Source organism: Hemitrygon akajei, chromosome 12, assembly GCF_048418815.1.
Source record: "Hemitrygon akajei chromosome 12, sHemAka1.3, whole genome shotgun sequence".
NCBI classification, from domain to species: Eukaryota; Metazoa; Chordata; class Chondrichthyes; order Myliobatiformes; family Dasyatidae; genus Hemitrygon; species Hemitrygon akajei.
Window position 1 is genome coordinate 22,679,725 of NC_133135.1, and position 17,498 is coordinate 22,697,222.

The 17,498-nt window shown below is 41.0% G+C and overlaps 1 long non-coding RNA gene across 1 annotated transcript in view; it reads left to right on the forward strand.

Annotated features, from left to right (window-relative positions):
* LOC140736551 (uncharacterized) overlaps window positions 1–17,498 on the forward strand; it is a 160,086-nt gene that overhangs the window by 19,009 nt on the left and 123,579 nt on the right. The window lies entirely within an intron of this gene.

Below are 17,498 nucleotides of genomic sequence, written 5' to 3' on the forward strand. Positions count from 1 at the left end.
TATTTCTTATTCTCAGTCACAAGAGGCTGAATGATGATTAACTTCATTTTATTAGCTTCGTGTTTTTGTCTGCCACCTGCAACAGGATACAAAGATCTAGTCAACTCCCAGTCACACCCTGCTGCATGTGCTTCGCCTTATGCCATTGACAAGGCTCACTCTGTACAAAACTGGCTTTGGTCCCAAAGTGAGAATGGACAACATTAATATGAAGGGTTTAGGGTGATAAACACAGCATGTATTTTACCTGGAATCTTTTCCACATCCTAGTTTCTACAAAAGCATTTGCTGAAAATCAAAAATTAAACTCTGGATTGCACAGCTGGTCAGAGAGAACCTGTGTGGAAAGAAATGGAATTAACATACCAGATCAATGACCTTTCACCTTTCACTTTCCATTTCCATAGATACAATCAAGGTACATTTCAGTGCTTTCTGTCTTTATTTCTGACTTCCATAACCCAGAATCAATTTATTGATTTTAGATCAATTAATTATTTTGCTATCTTGCTTGGCGGCACAGTAGCGTAGTGGTTAGCACAACACTTTACATTACAGGTGAGCTGGGTTCAATTCCTGCTATTGTCTGTAAGGAGCTTGTACGTTCTCCCCTTAACCATGTGGGTTTCCTCCAGGTGCTCTGGTTTCCTCCCACAGTCCAAAGATGTAGGTTAATTGGTCATTGTAAATTGTTCTGTGATTAGGCTAGGGTTAAATTCGGAGTTTGCTGGGCAGCAGAGCGAGAAGAATCGGAAGGGCCTATTCCACACTATATTGCAATCAATCAATCAATCAATCAATAAATTCATCTATTTATCATACTTTTCTTTCTTTGTCCTTGTTTAACTAAAGATTGTGTAATATTTTTAAGAATAAAATGCTTCCCATATCGTGAGTTTGATATCATTCTTTCTGAACTGTGTTATTTTTCATCCATTGTCATTGAAGTTTTTTTTTTGCCCTTAATTCTCTTGAATGGTTTACTGGTTGGCATCATTACCCTTTTCCTGCAGATCCTGAAACCAAAAGAAATCAAAATGGCTGTGTGAAAGAGCCTTGCATGTAGTTTATTTCACTAGGACATGAATGTTTAACCTGTTTATACATTATTCAGCCATTCTCCAATTGATAACTTGCTAATCCACTTATGAGATGACATATCTGTTTAAGGAGCAGTCTGGAATGTCACCCATGAATTAAGCACCTGAATGCTGATAAGCTCACAGAGAAATATTTGTAATTATGCAATAGTTCTGAGGACAGTCCAAAGCACTTTTCAGAGAGCAATGTGCATTCGACATGTAGTCGCTGTCGTATTTTTGGAAATGTAAACAACCAAATCCCACAATCTGTTTAAATAATATTTTTTTAGGGATAAGTACTGGCCAGGATAACTCCCACCAGGTTCAACTGCATCTCTCTCATTGTTTCTGGCATGAAATGGAGTCACTTACACGTGCACCAAGGCTATAAAGCAGCTTCATTCTGGCTACAAGTCTGTTTTTATTTGAGCAAACAAGTTTTATTTTCCAGGATGAAAATCTGCCAAGATCAAACCAATCCAGTGGGAGTCCGTTATATAACCCATGTGCAGAAACAAAGGTCCACCCATCAATCTGAAGGAAAACGGCAGTGTACAGAATCAGAATCAGACTTATTATTACTGACATGAAATTTGTTGTTCTGTGGCAACAATCAGTGCGACATAAAATTATGAATTATAAAAAATAAGTAAATAGAGATTGAGTTCATGAATCATGGACTATTAAACAATATATCTTTCAGTAGGTCACATTTTTAATTTCTCTGTCTCTGTCTCTGTCTGTCTGTCTGTCTGTCTGTCTCTCTCTCTCTGTCTTTGTCTCTGTCTGTCTGTCTGTCTCTCTCGCTCTCTCTCTCTAGTTTTTCTCACCCTTTATGGGTGGTGAGTGTGTGTATTTTTCCCTCAATCTTGTCCTTTGCCAGAGGCCTGGGATCTTGAGGGTATGGCGCAGTATCCTTCCTGTTCCTAGTAGTGCGCTCTGCTGGACTGAGATCTCAGATGTTGTTCCCGGGATTTGTTGGAGCCTCTCTCCCAGTCCAGGTGTCACAGTTCCAAGTGCTCCTATCACCGCCGGGATTACTCTGGCTTTAACCTTCCACATCCTTTCTATCTGCTCTTACAAGCCCTGGTATTCCTCCAGCTTCTCATATTCTTTCTTCCCAATGTTACTGTCATTCAGGATTGCCTCATCTATGACTATTGCTTCCTTCTGTTCCTTGTCCAGTATTACTACGTCTGGTTGGTTGGCCAGTAGCTGCTCACCAGTCTGTATTTGGAGGTCCCACAGGATCTTAGTTCCGACATTCTGCATTACCTTCTTGTGTGTTTCCCATTTGGACTTGGGAGTGTCCAACCCATAACCAGCACAGATGTTCCTGTACACAATTCCTGCAAAGTGGTTGTACTGTTCAGTGTATGCTGACCCTGCCTACATTTTGCTTCCTGCTACTATGGTTTCAGGAGATTCTTTGCACAGTCTGCATCTTGGGTCTTGTCTGGTGCGATAGACTCCTGCTTCAATTGCTCTTATGCTCAGCACCTACTCTTCTGCAGCCATGAGCAACGTCTTTGTGCTTTCCCTCCATCCTGCCATTTTCAGCCATTGGCAGGACTTTCTTATGTCAGCCACTTCTGATATCCGGTGATGGTACATCCTGTGCAGCAGCTTGTCCTGCCATGGCCTCTGGTCCTCTGGCTTTGCTTCACCCACTTCTATTTCCATGTCCCCTGCCTGCTGTCTGAGGTATTCTCCTAGCAGATCATCTTCAGAGGCCATCCTCCTGACAGACTCATGGATGATTTGCACTTCTTCTAGTACTGTGGCCTTGACACTTCCAGATCCCTGTAATCTTTTATTCCAGTGGCTGTACAGTTGCTCGACGTTAGACTTTGCGTGGGATCTTCCATGTATTGTTAGTAGTTTCCCAGTCTTGATGTCAACGACTTCCAGGTTGTCCCTTGGCCAGCACACTATTGCAGTTTGGTATCTGATGGCTGGTAGGGTGAACACTCTGATCTTGTACTTCCTGTTTAGCTGGCTTTTTCAGGACCTGTCTCACTCTTTGGAGGTACTTGGATGTTGCAGCCTTCCTTGTGTCCTCATCGTGCCTTCAATGCGCCTGCTGGCTTATTTGAGCTGCCAGCCATGCATGTAATGCTGTTAGTTTCTTCAGCCAATAGGTGTAGGTCATGTCAGGCCCTGAAAATATACAGTTCTTCATACGTGCTACCATTGCTGGACTTTACTGCTGTGACGGTGACTGGTTCTTTCTTTATATGTAGAATTTGCACAATTTGTCTCCTTTTGCACATTGGTTGCTTGCCAGTCTTTATAAATGTATCGTTCTCACAATTTCCATTGTATTTCTTTATTTTCCTGTAAATGCCTGCAAGAAAATGGAGCTCAAGGTAGTGCATGGTGACATGTAGGTGCCTTGATAATAAATTTACTTTGACTTGTTTTTTTTATGTTTTCAAGCAAGCTGATTATTCTTTGCTCTTCACTTGGGTTATATTATAAAGCCTATTTAGAGTCCTAGACAAGGGCAATGTCCAGCTTTGGACCATTGCATTCACGAGAGCATAAACGTAGAAGCAGAATAAGACAATTTGGCCCATCAGGTCTGTTTCGCCTTCAATCATGGCTGATTTATTTTCCCTCTCAGCACCAAGCTCCTGCCTTCTCCCCGTAATCTTTGACCCTTACTTATCAACAAAGTATCAACCTCTGCTTTAAATATACTCATTGATTCAGGTTACATCTGCTGAAATTTGACCCCCAAACAGTCATTGGCCTAATATGTTTGCACCAGTCATCAAGGCAAAAGCTGAACCCAATGCACCTAGACTAAGAGAATACGATAGGGTCCCCCATGAAAATGCCAACTTGCTCTAAAGGCATACGCATGAGAAAATCTGCAGATGCTGGAAATCCAAAGCAACACTCACAAAATGCTCGAGGAGCTCATAAGCATGGTCAGGCGGCATCTGTGGAAAAGAATAAACAATCAATGCTTTGGGCCAAGACCCTTCATCAGGACTGGAGAGGAAGGGGGAGAAGTCAGAATAAGAAGTTGGGGAAGGGAAGGAAGAAGTACAGGGTGACAGGTGAGAAGTGAAACTGGGAGAAGGCTGAAGTGAAGAGCTGGGAAGTTGATTGGTGAAAGACATAAAGGCCTAGAGAAGAGGGGATCTGATAGGAGAGGACAGAAGACCATGGAAGAAAGGGAAAAGGGAGGAGGTGCTGATGGGATATACTCAACTAGTAAATATGTTGAAAGAAGTAATTGGGAAAAATGTTTTGGTTGGCACAGTGGTGTGTTTGGTAGAGCCGCTAACTTACAGTTTCAGTGATGGCATTAATCCTGAACTTAATGCAGTCGGTGTGGCGTTTGTACCATCTGTTCTCCCTGTGACCATATGGTCTTCCTCCAGGGTTCCTGTTTCCTCCTACATCCCAACGACATGCAGGGTAATCAGTCCCCCTCACCATAAATTGTCCCCAGTGTGTAATTGAGTTGGTAGCAATGTGGAGAATAAAATGAGATTAGGGTAGGAAAACTAACTAAGTGCTTGAAGATTGGAGTGGTCTCTATGCGTGAAAGCTCTGTTTCTCTGCTCCATCTCTCTGTGAGCTCACTTCCCATTTCAGGGAACTTTTGAGTTACAGACGCATTCAAGTACATTTGAGTTCCTCATCGCTCCACGTGATTACGCCATGTCCCACATAACGTACTGGCGGATTCATCCTCCTCCTCCTCCGACATTTTAGTTCATACCTACCCCCTAGGACCAGCAAAAGAAATCTGGTTGACAGAACTTAAAACTTCACAGTGTAAAACTGTGCAGTAATTTAGTAGGTCTTAAACCTTTGGCATTTCCTGCAGAGTTTGGAACTCAGCTCATTCTTTCAGAGCTGTGTGGTGTTTTTAAAGCTGAAATCTGTGCCAAGCAGCAAGGGGAGACATGAGTGTATTCCTCCCTCTCTAAGCTGAGTATACGGTTTGATTGAAATACCTGGCGAGCCTCAGACATCCCAAATAGCAGTACAATGGTGATGACTGAGACCACAGTAATTCAACAGAAGTTAAATAATACTAGCAACACGCATGAAATGCTGGAGGAACTCAGTAGGCCAGGCAGCGGCTAGGGAAATGGTACAGTCGACAGTTCAGGCCAAAACCCTTTGGCAAGACTGGCGATATAATACTTACTATACCTCAGTAAGCAAAGTTACTACATCTTATATACTTACTCAAGTACTTGTAAGTTAAATCTATGACTTTAGAAATAAAAGCTAAAGATGGCCTTAAAGTAGTGAAATTAAATCAGAAAACATAATGTTGAGCATCTCTGTAAGGAGTGAAGATACGCTAATTTTTCTGCAATTTTGTTGTAAGGATTCTGATTAATAAGGAGCTTGCATTGAGAAACTTTATAACAGGTCTTAGCTCAGTGACATATTCCTCTCAGTTCCCTACATGCACCACGTGGCTCACTGTTGACACTCAGTTTTCAGACACAAGTTGCAGGGTTTGTCCCTGTTTTTGAAACTTGCTCACATTATCTTGCTTGACAATTCAGTGCATTACTGAGCTCCCATGGGACCATCCCAAGAAAAGTACCAGAATCCTGGCCAGTATCTAGGACTAATAAGCAGATATCTGCACATGATCGCATTTCCATTGCAGGACCTTTCAAGTCAGGAGTTGTGGCAAATTATCTGCTACAGTTCCTACCTTACCATTCCTACCAGTGTGAAGACCTCACGTCAGGAGTGTAAATCATCAATTGATCTGGTGTTTCCGGTTTGCTGAGGATGTGAAAGGCACGTTATAATGTTCTTTCTTCCATGTTACTCTTTACTCTTCTGTGGATGATGCTGAAGAACTTTTTACGTTGCTGTTCTTTTCACATTGACTCTCAGAATCAGAATCAGATTTATTATCACTGACATGTCATAGTCATAGAGAACTGGAACACTACAGCTTATAAACAGGCCCTTTGGCCCATCTAGACTGTGCCAAATGATCAATCTTCCTAGTCCTATCAACTTGCACTGGGATCCTAGCCCTTCATACCCCAGGGGGATGAAGAAGCCAGCTGGGAGGTGATAGGTGAAAGAGATGAAGGCTGAAGAAGAAGGAATCTGATATAAGAGAGTGGATCATGGAAGACAGGGAAAGAGAAGGGACACCAAAATGAGAAGATGGTCAGAAGAGAAGAGGAGAGAGGGGAACCAGAATACAGAATGGAAAAAGAGAGAAGGTGGTGGGATTGGATAGATTTCTGGAAGTTAAAGAAATTGATCTTCATGCCAACAGTTCGGAGGTTATCCAGATGGAATATGTGTTGCTTATTATTGTAAATTGTATATGATTTGTGTAGTTTATGTTATCCTATGTTTATCACATTTGTAATATACTGTACTGCAAAGCTAACTTTTCATGGTTATGACAGTAAACTTTAACTGGAAGATTGATCATCCATGGTAAAGAAGATCCCTCTGGTTGAAATGAGTAACCTTTACAAAAAAATAAAATCGAAGCAATAGTGATAATCGTGGACGCTGAAAAGACATTTGATTCGGTTAATTGGAATTTTCTTTACAGAGTTTTACATAGATTTGGTTTCCAAGACACAATTATTAAAACTATACAGACACTATATGACAACCCTACTGCTAGGATTAAAATCAATGGATATTTATCAAATAGTCTTACCCTAGAAAGGGGCACGAGACAGGGTTGTGCATGGTCACCGCTACTCTTCGCATTATATCTGGAACCATTAGCTCAATACATCAGACAAAATGAAGCTATTAGGGGAATTACTATTAAAGGGACAGAGCATAAATTGGCTTGTTACGCGGATGACATTTTGATCTATCTAGGGCAACCAACATACTCTTTACCTAAATTGATGCAATCCTTTGAACAATATGGTCATTTATCAGGGTACAAGATCAATATAGATAAAACCCAATTACTTTCATATAACTATAGCCCACCAAGAGAAATTGAAAGTAGATATCCCTGGGCATGGCAAACAGAGTCTTTCAAATATTTGGGCATCATTATGCCAAAAGATTTGGCAAAATTATCAGAATGTAATTATCAGCTTTTATATAAAAAAATTAAGGAAGATATGGCAAGGTGGAATCTGATTCCTTTTTTCAGTCTCAATTCAAGGATCGAGTCTATTAAACTGTTATACCTCTGACTGTTACTCTGAGGGATAGACAGGAAAGAAAAGGAGGTGGGGTAGCATTGCTGGTTAGAGAGGAGATTAATGCAATAGAAAGGAAGGTCATTAGCCTGGAGGATGTGGAATCGATATGGGTAGAGCTGCATAACACTAAGGGGCAGAAAACGCTGGTGGGAGTTGTGTACAGGCCACCTAACAGTAGTAGTGAGGTTGGGGATGGCATTAAACAGGAAATTAGAAATGCGTGCAAAAAGGAACAGTAGTTATAATGGGTGACTTCAATCTACATATAGATTGGGTGAACCAAATTGGTAAGGGTGCTGAGGAAGAGGATTTCTTGGAATGTATGCGGGATGGTTTTCTGAACCAACATGTTGAGGAACCAACTAGAGAGCAGGCCATTCTAGATTGGGTATTGAGCAATGAGGAAGGGTTAGTTAGCAATCTTGTCGTGTGAGGCCCCTTGGGTAAGAGTGACCATAATATGGTGGAATTCTTCATTAAGATGGAGAGTGACATAGTTAATTCAGAAACAAAGGTTCTGAACTTAAAGAAGGGTAACTTTGAAGGTATGAGATGTGAATTAGCTAAGATAGACTGGTAAATGATACTTAAAAGGTTGACGGTGGATATGCAATGGCAAGCATTTAAAGATCGCATGGATGAACTACAACAATTGTTCATCCCAGTTTGGCAAAAGAATAAACCAGGGAAGGTAGTGTACCCATGGCTGACAAGGGAAATTAGGGATAGTATCAAGTCCAAAGAAGAAACATATAAATTAGCAAAACAAAGCGGCACACCTGAGGACTGGGAGAAATTCAGAGACCACCAGAGGAGGACAAAGGGCTTAATTAGGAAAGGGAAAAAAGATTATGAGAGAAAGCTGGCAGGGAACATAAAACCTGACTGTAAAAGCTTTTATAGATATGTGAAAAGAAAAAGACTGGTCAGAACAAATGTAGGTCCCTTACAGTCAGAAACAGGTGAATTGATCATAGGGACCAAAGACATGGCAGACCAATTGAATAACTACTTTAGTTCTGTCTTCACTAAGGAGGACATAAATAATCTTCCAGAAATATTAAGGGACCAAGATTCTAGTGAGATGGAGGAACTGAGGGAAATACATGTTAGTAGGGAAGTGGTGTTAGGTAAATTGAAGGGATTAAAGGCAGATAAATCCCCAGGGCCAGATGGTCTGCATCCCAGAGTGCTTAAGGAAGTAGCCCAAGAAATAGTGGATGCATTAGTGATAATTTTTCAAAACTCCTTAGATTCTGGATTAGTTCCTGAGGATTGGAGGGTGGCTAATGTAACCCCACTTTTTAAAAAAGGAGGGAGAGAGAAACCTGGGAATTATAGACCAGTTAGTCTGACATTGGTGGTGGTGGGGAAAATGCTAGAGTCGGTTATCAAAGATGTGATAACAGCACATTTGGAAAGAGGTGAAATCATCGGACAAAGTCAGCATGGATTTGTGAAAGGAAAATCATGTCTGACGAATCTTATAGAATTTTTTGAAGATGTAACTAGTAGAGTGGATAGGGGAGAGCCAGTGGATGTGGTATATTTAGATTTTCAAAAGGCTTTTGACAAGGTCCCACACAGGAGATTATTGTGCAAACTTAAAGCACACGGTATTGGGGGTATGGTATTGATGTGGATAGAGAATTGGTTGGCAGACAGGAAGCAAAGAGTGGGAGTAAACGGGACCTTTTCAGAATGGCAGGCAGTGACTAGTGGGGTACCGCAAGGCTCAGTGCTGGGACCCCAGTTGTTTACAATATATATTAATGATTTAGACAAGGGAATTAAATGCAGCATCTCCATGTTTGCAGATGACATGAAACTGGACGGCGGTGTTAGCTGTGAGGAGGATGCTAAGAGGATGCAGGGTGACTTGGATAGATTAGGTGAGTGGGCAAATTCATGGCAGATGCAATTTAATGTGGATAAATGTGAGGTTATCCACTTTGGTTGCAAAAACAGGAAAACAGATTATTATCTAAACAGTGGCCGATTAGGAAAAAGGGAGGTGCAACGAAACCTGGGTGTCATTGTACACCAGTCATTGAAGGTGGGCATGCAGGTACAGCAGGCGGTGAAAAAGGCAAATGGTATGTTTGGCATTCATAGCAAAAGGATTTGAGTACAGGAGCAGGGAGGTTCTACTGCAGTTGTACAAGGCCTTGGTGAGAGCGCACCTAGAGTATTGTGTGCAGTTTTGGTCCCCTAATCTGAGGAAAGACTTTCTTGCTATAGGGGGAGTACAAAGAAGGTTCACCAGATTGATTCCTGGGATGACAGGACTTTCATATGAAGAAAGACTGGATCGACTAGGCTTATACTCACTGGAATTTAGAAGATTGAGGGGGGATCTTATTGAAACGTATAAAATTCTAAAGGGATTGGACAGGCTAGATGCAGGAAGATTGTTTCTGATGTTGGGGAAGTCCAGAATGAGGGGTTACAGTTTAAGGATAAAGGGGAAGCCTTTTAGGACCGAGATGAGGAAAAACCTCTTCACACAGAGAGTGGTGAATCTGTGGAATTCTCTGCCACAGGAAACAGTTGAGGTCGGTTCATTGGCTATACTTAAGAGGAAGTTAGATATGGCCCTTGTGGCTAAAGGGATCGGGGGTATGGAGAGAAAGCAGGTACAGGGTTCTGAGTTGGATGATCAGCCATGATCATACTGAATGGCGGTGCAGGCTCGAAGGGCCGAATGGCCTACTCCTGCATCTATTTTCTATGTTTCTATGTTTCTATGACTGTTATATCTCTTTCAGACCCTACTAATAGCGATTAATCAAAATCAATTCAATGAATGGAACAAGATGTTTTCAAGGTATATTTGGCAGGGTAAAAGGCCTAGAGTTTGTCTCAAAACTTTGCAATTAGCAAAGGAAAAGGGGGGATGGGGCCTACCTTCTCTTAGAGATTATTATTTTGCAGCACAGTTGAGAGCTGTGATATGTTGGTGCAACCCATCATATGATGCTCAATGGAAAAACATTGAGGAGTGGGTACTTCCCATCCCTATACAAGCAATTTTGGCTGATAACAACCTGCAAAGGTACATAAATACTATTGATAACCCATGGGTGAAATTGATTCTTAAAATATGGAAAACTACTATAAAAGAATATAATCTAGAGGGATATATTGCAATTCCTAAAAGGTGTGCATATGACTCAGATTTTACACCGAATAAACTGGATGCTAGATTTAAGGACTGGACAGCTAAAGGAATAACAGTTCTTGCAACATAATGAAAGAAGGAACACTGTTCAGTTTTGAAATGCTTAAAGAGAAACACTTATTAGAAAAACAAGATTTTTATCGGTATTTACTGATGCGACAATATGTTAATAGGACGCTTAAAAATGAAACCAAGGCAAGTACATGCTTGATGGAGCTAGTTAGAAAAGCATATAATTCAGATAATGATAGTAGAGTCATTTCAAACACGTATAAGGGGTTGTCAAATCTTAAAACACATTCAACTTCATACATTAAAACAAAATGGGAGAAGGAAGGAGGGATAATTATATCTGAGGAAGAATGGAAAATAATATGGTGGTATCAATGGAAGTGTACCAGTTCACAGAAATGGAGGGAGTTCAGATGGGAAAACTTGATAAGATATTTTATTACACCCTCTCAGAAATCCCATTATGATAGTAACCTCCCTGTTTGCTGGAGAAATTGTGGATATCAAAATGCAAATCATTATCATATTTTTTGGGACTGCCCTGTTATCAAAGACTATTGGAGGGGGATACACAATGCCCTACAAGACATCTTTAAATGTGAAATACCCTTGGAGAGTAAGACCATATATTTTGGGTATATACCTCAAGAATGGTTGAAAAGAGATAAATATTTAATGAATATACTGTTGGTGGCTGGTAAAAAGACTCTTACTAGGAAATGGTTATCACAGGAGAGCCCAACTTTAAGTACATGGATGGAAATTACAATGGACATTTACAAAATGGAGAAGATAACAGCATCTGTTAATCATAAGCTGGAACAATTTGATTCATACTGGGAAAAATGGTTTAACTACATAACGCCTCATAGGCCTGATTTTATTCTCACAAATCAATGAATCTGTTGTAAAAAAAGATCACTCCCTACTTGTACATAGTTTTTTCCTTTTGCTTGTTTTTTTTCCCACTCTTTTCTATAAGTGTATACCTCAGATAAATACTATGTGGAGATTTGTGACATATATGATTATATGATATATATGTACAATGTCTGAAATACATCTTATGGAAATGTTTGTTTGATGATGAACTTCAATAAAAAAAATAAATTACCAAAAAAAAATGAGTAACCTTGATCATCGCCCAACATAAACTGTAACAAGTCATCTCTCAAAAACTCCTTGGAAGTTTAACTACCTAGTTTTTGTAAGGGTATGAAAATACCGAAAACTTAACTAAGGTTCTTAATGACATAGGACAATTACATGAATTTTTCCAAAATACTACACAAATGCACAATTTTATTCTGAGCAAAAATAAATTCTATGTGCCATCTAACAGTTGACCTACCATCAATGCAAAAAGATAACCTTTGTAATTCTCAACTAAGCAAAGAAATTATGAGGCAACATGAGTAAATCTGCAGATGCTGGAAATAAATAAAAACACAAAATGCTGGCAGAACTCAGCAGGCCAGACAGCATTTTGTGTTTTCAAAGAAATTGTGAGTCCATTTCTCTGCAAGAGTTGACACAGAGCTCCTACCTCATCATTCAATTCAGCCTGGAAATGAATGACACATTATGTGATTGGGATGTTGCAACATCCCCTTACACTGGAAATATTACTTAATTCATCATTATGTTTTGATATATGGTGAAATGTTTTAATTACAAAGATTTTCTGTGTTTGATTCTATTCTCCATATGGTTTAAACTAATATGGCAGGGGGTTGGTGTGGTGAACTACATATACCTGTCTGGACACACCCCACCGCTGACTGCTCCTTTGGCTCCTCCCACAGACCCCGGTATAAAGGCGATCGGAGGCACTGCTCCTCCCTCAGTCTCCAGGATGTTGTGTGGTGGTCTCTTGCTACTAATCGTGGTCTCTTGCAGCTAATAAAAGCCTATCGTTCGCCTCCTGTCTCCGAGAGTTGTTGATGGTGCATCAGTTGGGAACCTGTATGCTAAAGCTGACGATGAGTCAGGTGACGATGTAAGGAAGAATGGCAAATGACCGGGTACAAATGCAGACAGAGAAAAGAGGCAAATTGTACCAGAGAGGCAAAATTGAAAAGGGTGAAGAATGCAGGACTGAAGGTGCTGTGTTTAAATGTGCCGAGCTTTCAGAATAAGTTAGATATACTTGTGGCACTCTTAGAGATGGGCCGGTATGATGTAGTGGGCAGCACTGAGTCGTGGCTGATAGAAGGCCATAGTTGAGAGCTTAACATCAAAGGATATACTTCGCATGGAAAGGACGAGCAGGAAGGCATAGGCGGTAGTGTGGCTCTGTTGGTAAGAGATTGAATAACATCATTAGAAAGCGGTGACAGAGGGACAGAGAAGGTTGAATCTTTGTGGATGGAGTTAAGAAATTGCAAGGATAAAACATTATGGGAATCATACATAGGCCTCCAAATAGTAGCCAAGATGTAGAGTTTAGATTGCAAAAGAAGCTGGAAAAAGCATGTAATAAGGGTAATAACATAATTGTAATGGGGGACTTCAATATACAAGGGGATTGGGAAAATCAGGTTGGTGTTGGATCGCAAGAGAGGGAAATTGTTGAATGCCTACGAGATAGCTTTTTAGAGAAGCTTGTGCTTGAGCCTACTCGGGGAAAGGCTATCTTAGATTGGGTGTTGTGCAATAACCCAGATCTTATTAGGGAGCTTAATGTAAAGGAACCCTTAGGAGGCAGTGATCATAATAGTTCGTGCTGCAATTTGAGAGGGAGAAGCATAACTGGCATTTATCTGTATCATAATGGAATAAAGGGAATTACAGAGGCATGAATGAGGAGCTCACCCAGGTAGATTGCAGGAGGATACTGGCAGGGATGACAGCAGAGCAGAGGAGGCTGAAGTTTCTGGGAACAGTTCACAAGGTGCAGAATAGATATGCCCCACAGAGAAAGAAGTTCTCAAATCGCAGGGGTAGACAACCGTGGCTGACAAGAGATGTTAAGGACTGCATGCAAGACAAGGACAGGGCATACAAGTTAGCAAAAGTGAGTGGGAAGTTGGATGATTGGGAAGTTTTTAAAATCCAACAAAAGGCAACTAAAAGAAGCTATAAGAAGGGAAAAGATGAAAAGTGAGTGCAGACTAGCAAAAAATATAAAGCAGGATACCAAAAGTTTTTTCAGTTATATAAAGAGTAAAATGGAGCTGAGAGTTGATATTGGACCACTGGAAAATGATGCTGGTGAGGTAGTAATGGGGATAAAAATAGCAGATGAAGAGGTCTGTGAGCATCAGGGAGCAGCACTGAGTGCTATTGCTGCTACAATGGAAAAAGTGCTAGGCAAACTGAAAGGTCTTAAGGTGGATAAGTCACCTGAACCAGATGGACCACATCCCAGAGTCCTGAGAGAGGTTGCTGAAGAGATAACAGATGCATTGGTCATGATCTTTCAAGAATCACTTGATTTTGACATGATGCCAGAGGACTGAAGGATTGCAAATGTCACTCCACTCTTTAGGAAGGAAGGGAAGCAAAAGAAAGGAAATTATCGGCCAGTTAGCCTAACCTCAGCGGCTGGGAAATTGTTGGAGTCTATTATTAAGGATGAGGTTTTGAGGTACTTGGAGAATAATGATAAAATAAGTCAAAGTCAGCATGGTTTCTGTCACGGGGAATCTAGCCTGACGAATCTGTTAGAGGTCTTCGAGGAAGTAACAAGCAGGGTGGACAAAGGAGAGGCAGTGGATGTCATTTACTTGGATTTTCAGAAGGCATTTGATAAGGTGCCACACGTGAGGCTGCTTAACAAGGTAAAATCCTATGGCATTACAGGAAAGATACTGGCATGAACAGCGGAATGGCTGACAGGCAGGAGGCAGCGAGTGGGAATAAAGGGGGCCTTTTCTGGTTGGCTGCTGGTGACTAGTGGTGTTTCTCAGGGGTCAGTATTGGGACTGCTACTTTTCACATTGTTGGTCAATGATTTGGGTAATGGAATTGATGACTTTGTGGCAAAGTTTGTGGATGATATGAAGATAGGTTGAGGGGTAGGTGGTGCTGAGGAAGCAATGCGATTGCAGCAGGACTTCGACAAATTAGAAAACTGTGCAAAATAGTGGCAGATGGAATACAGTGTTGGGAAATGTATGATAATGCATTTTGGTAAAAGGAACAATACAGTAGTGCAGACTATTATCTAAATGGGGAGAAGGTTCAAACATCAGAGGTGCAGAAGGACTTAGGAGTCCTCATGCAAGACTCCCAGAAGGTTAATTTACAGGTGAGTCTATGATAAAGAAGGCAAATGCCATGATGCCATTTATTTCAAGGGGAATAGAATATAAAAGCAAGGAGATAATTCTGAGCCTTTATAAGACACTAGTCAGGCTGCACTTGGAGTATTGTCGACAGTTTTGGCCTCCATATCTCAAAAGGGATGTGTTGTCATTGGAAAGAGTCCAGAAGAGGTTTATGGGGATGATTCCAGGAATGAAGGGGTTAACAAATGAGGCGCATTTGGCAGCTTTGGGCCTGTACTCACTGGAATTTATAAGAATGCAGGGGGATTTCATTGATAACTACTGAATGTTGAAAGGACTAGATAGGGTGGATGTGGAGAGGATGTTTTCTATGGTGGGGTATCCAGAAATTGAAGGTCGAGCTTTAGAACAGAGATAAGGAGTGCTCTGACATAGATTGTGGTGCAGGCCAAGTCTGTGCATATATTTAAGGTGGAATTTGATAATTTCCTGATTGGTCAGGGCATCAAAAGGTTTGGTGAGAAGGCAGGTGTAAGGGGTTGAGTGGGATCCGAGATCAACCATGATGGAATGGCGGAGCAGATGAAGGTCTGGATGGCCTAATTCTGCTCCTATGTCTTATGGTCTTGTGGTCTTGATTCCTTTCTGGGGATCAATTATGTGGTCTAACTGCAAAGAAAAATCTAAAGACTGGAAGTCCATAATAAAATCAAAAGGTGCTGGAAATTTGGCACATGACAGACGAAATCCTTTACTCTGATGTAGTATTGAGTCGTCTCCTATCCAAGCAGAAGTTACTTGGCCCGTCAAATCTTTTCCAGCTGGGTTCAAAGGAGGTTGACAAAAATGAATCCAGGATCGAATGACATCATTTGAAAAGCATTTGATGGCTCTGGGCCTGTACTCCGTAGGATTCAGAAGAATGAGGGTGACCTTATTGACGCCTATTGAATGGCGAAAGGCCTTGAAAGAGTGGGCATGGAGAGGATGTTTCCTGTGGTTGCAGAGTCTAAGACCAGAGGATGAAGCCTCTGCATAAAGGGACATCTATTTAAAACAGAGATGAGGAGGAATTTCTCTAGCCAGAGACTGGTGAATCTGTGGCATACTTTGTAGGTATGGGAGGCCAAGTCTTTACGTACATTTAAGGCAGAAATTGATAGATTCTTGATTGGTCCAGGCATGAAGGGATACGGGAAGAAGGCAGGAGATTGGGGCTGAGAGGAAAATGGATCAGCCATGACAAAATGGCGGAGCAGACTTCTGCTCCTGTATCCTACGGCCTTATGGTCTTACATACCTTTCTTTTCATAGTTTTAAAAAACATATCCAGCCCTTGGTCTGATTAGCTCAGATGGTGGTCCTACATTTGGATACCGGAGGGCTCTCTGGGTAGGAGCTTTCATAATAACTGTTCATTCAATGAGCTTGATCTTTTACTCCGAGTCCACTGTATCCATAGTTTGAATTTTCATTTTATTTGATAAGTAGAAGTATTTTTCTATGTCAGCTATAATGGTGTATCCTGGAAGGGGTATGGAGTTATGAGTGAATGGAGAGCAGAAGGAGTGGTTCGATTCCTGCCAATGCCTGTAAGGAGTTTGTATGTTCTCCCATGACTGTGTGGGTTTCCTCCCACAGTCCAAAGTCGTACCGGTTGGTAGGTAAATCAGTCATTGTAACTTGTACTGTGATGAGGCTAGGATTAAATCGGGGGTTGTTGGGTATCATGGCTGGAACGATTGGAAGGACTATTCTGCGTTTCACTTCAATAATGAAATAAAATAAAAATAAATAATTTCATCTGAGATATGTAAAGAAATGTATAAGATCATGAGGGGAGTGTATAAAGGGACATAGTGTGAATGAACTCAGGACTGGGTAATCAATAACCAGAGGCCATACATTTAAGCCAAGGGGAGTAAGACTTAATTGCAACTTTGTGAGTAACGGTTTTACACAAAGATTGATATCTATGTGGAATGAACTGCTAGAGGAGGTAGCTGAAGCAGCTTTTAAAAGATAGCAGGATGGGTACATGGATTGGAAAAGTTTGGAAGCTTATGGGCCAAATTGCTGGCAATGGGACTTGTTTGAATGTGGAATCTTGGTCAGCATGGGCCAGTTGGGCTAAAGGTCCTCTTTCTGAGCTGTATAGCTCCATGTTGGCCTGCATCACCACATCATGTAGTTCATATAAAAGACATGTCATTGAGTTGCAAAAACATTGAAACAACCAACAGCGTCATTGACAGTTTGAGAAGCTACGGCATTTGCAGACGCTTCTCTGAGAAGAATTTGATGCAGAATGCTGGCTATCAGCTTGAGAATTGTGGACGTCAAAACCTGTTTCCAGTTCTTGTGTGACTTTTTGAGCTTTGGTTTCCTTACAGATTTTAACGACGTGTGGGCCGGTGGTTAATTGGCCACTCTCAGTTGAATCTAGGGGGTAGATGAGCGGTAGAACAAGAGAAGATTCATAGGAAATTGGAGAGTTTGAATGAGATTCAACTCATTAGTTAATGGGATTAACTAATGGGACTAATCCAACTCATGGGATTAGTGTGATTGGTGTTTGGTGGTTGCGCAAACTTGATGGACAAAAGGACCTGTTTCTGTGCTGTAACTTGCCATGTTTATAAACACAGAGATGCTCAAGAATGACTCATGTCCAAAGTTCAAAGCTCAAAGTACATTTATTGTCAAAGTATGTATACTTTGTACAACGCTGAGATTAGTCAAACACTCAATGCGCAGAGAGAGAAAAAAAAACACAAATCATGCAAACAATAAAGGCAAG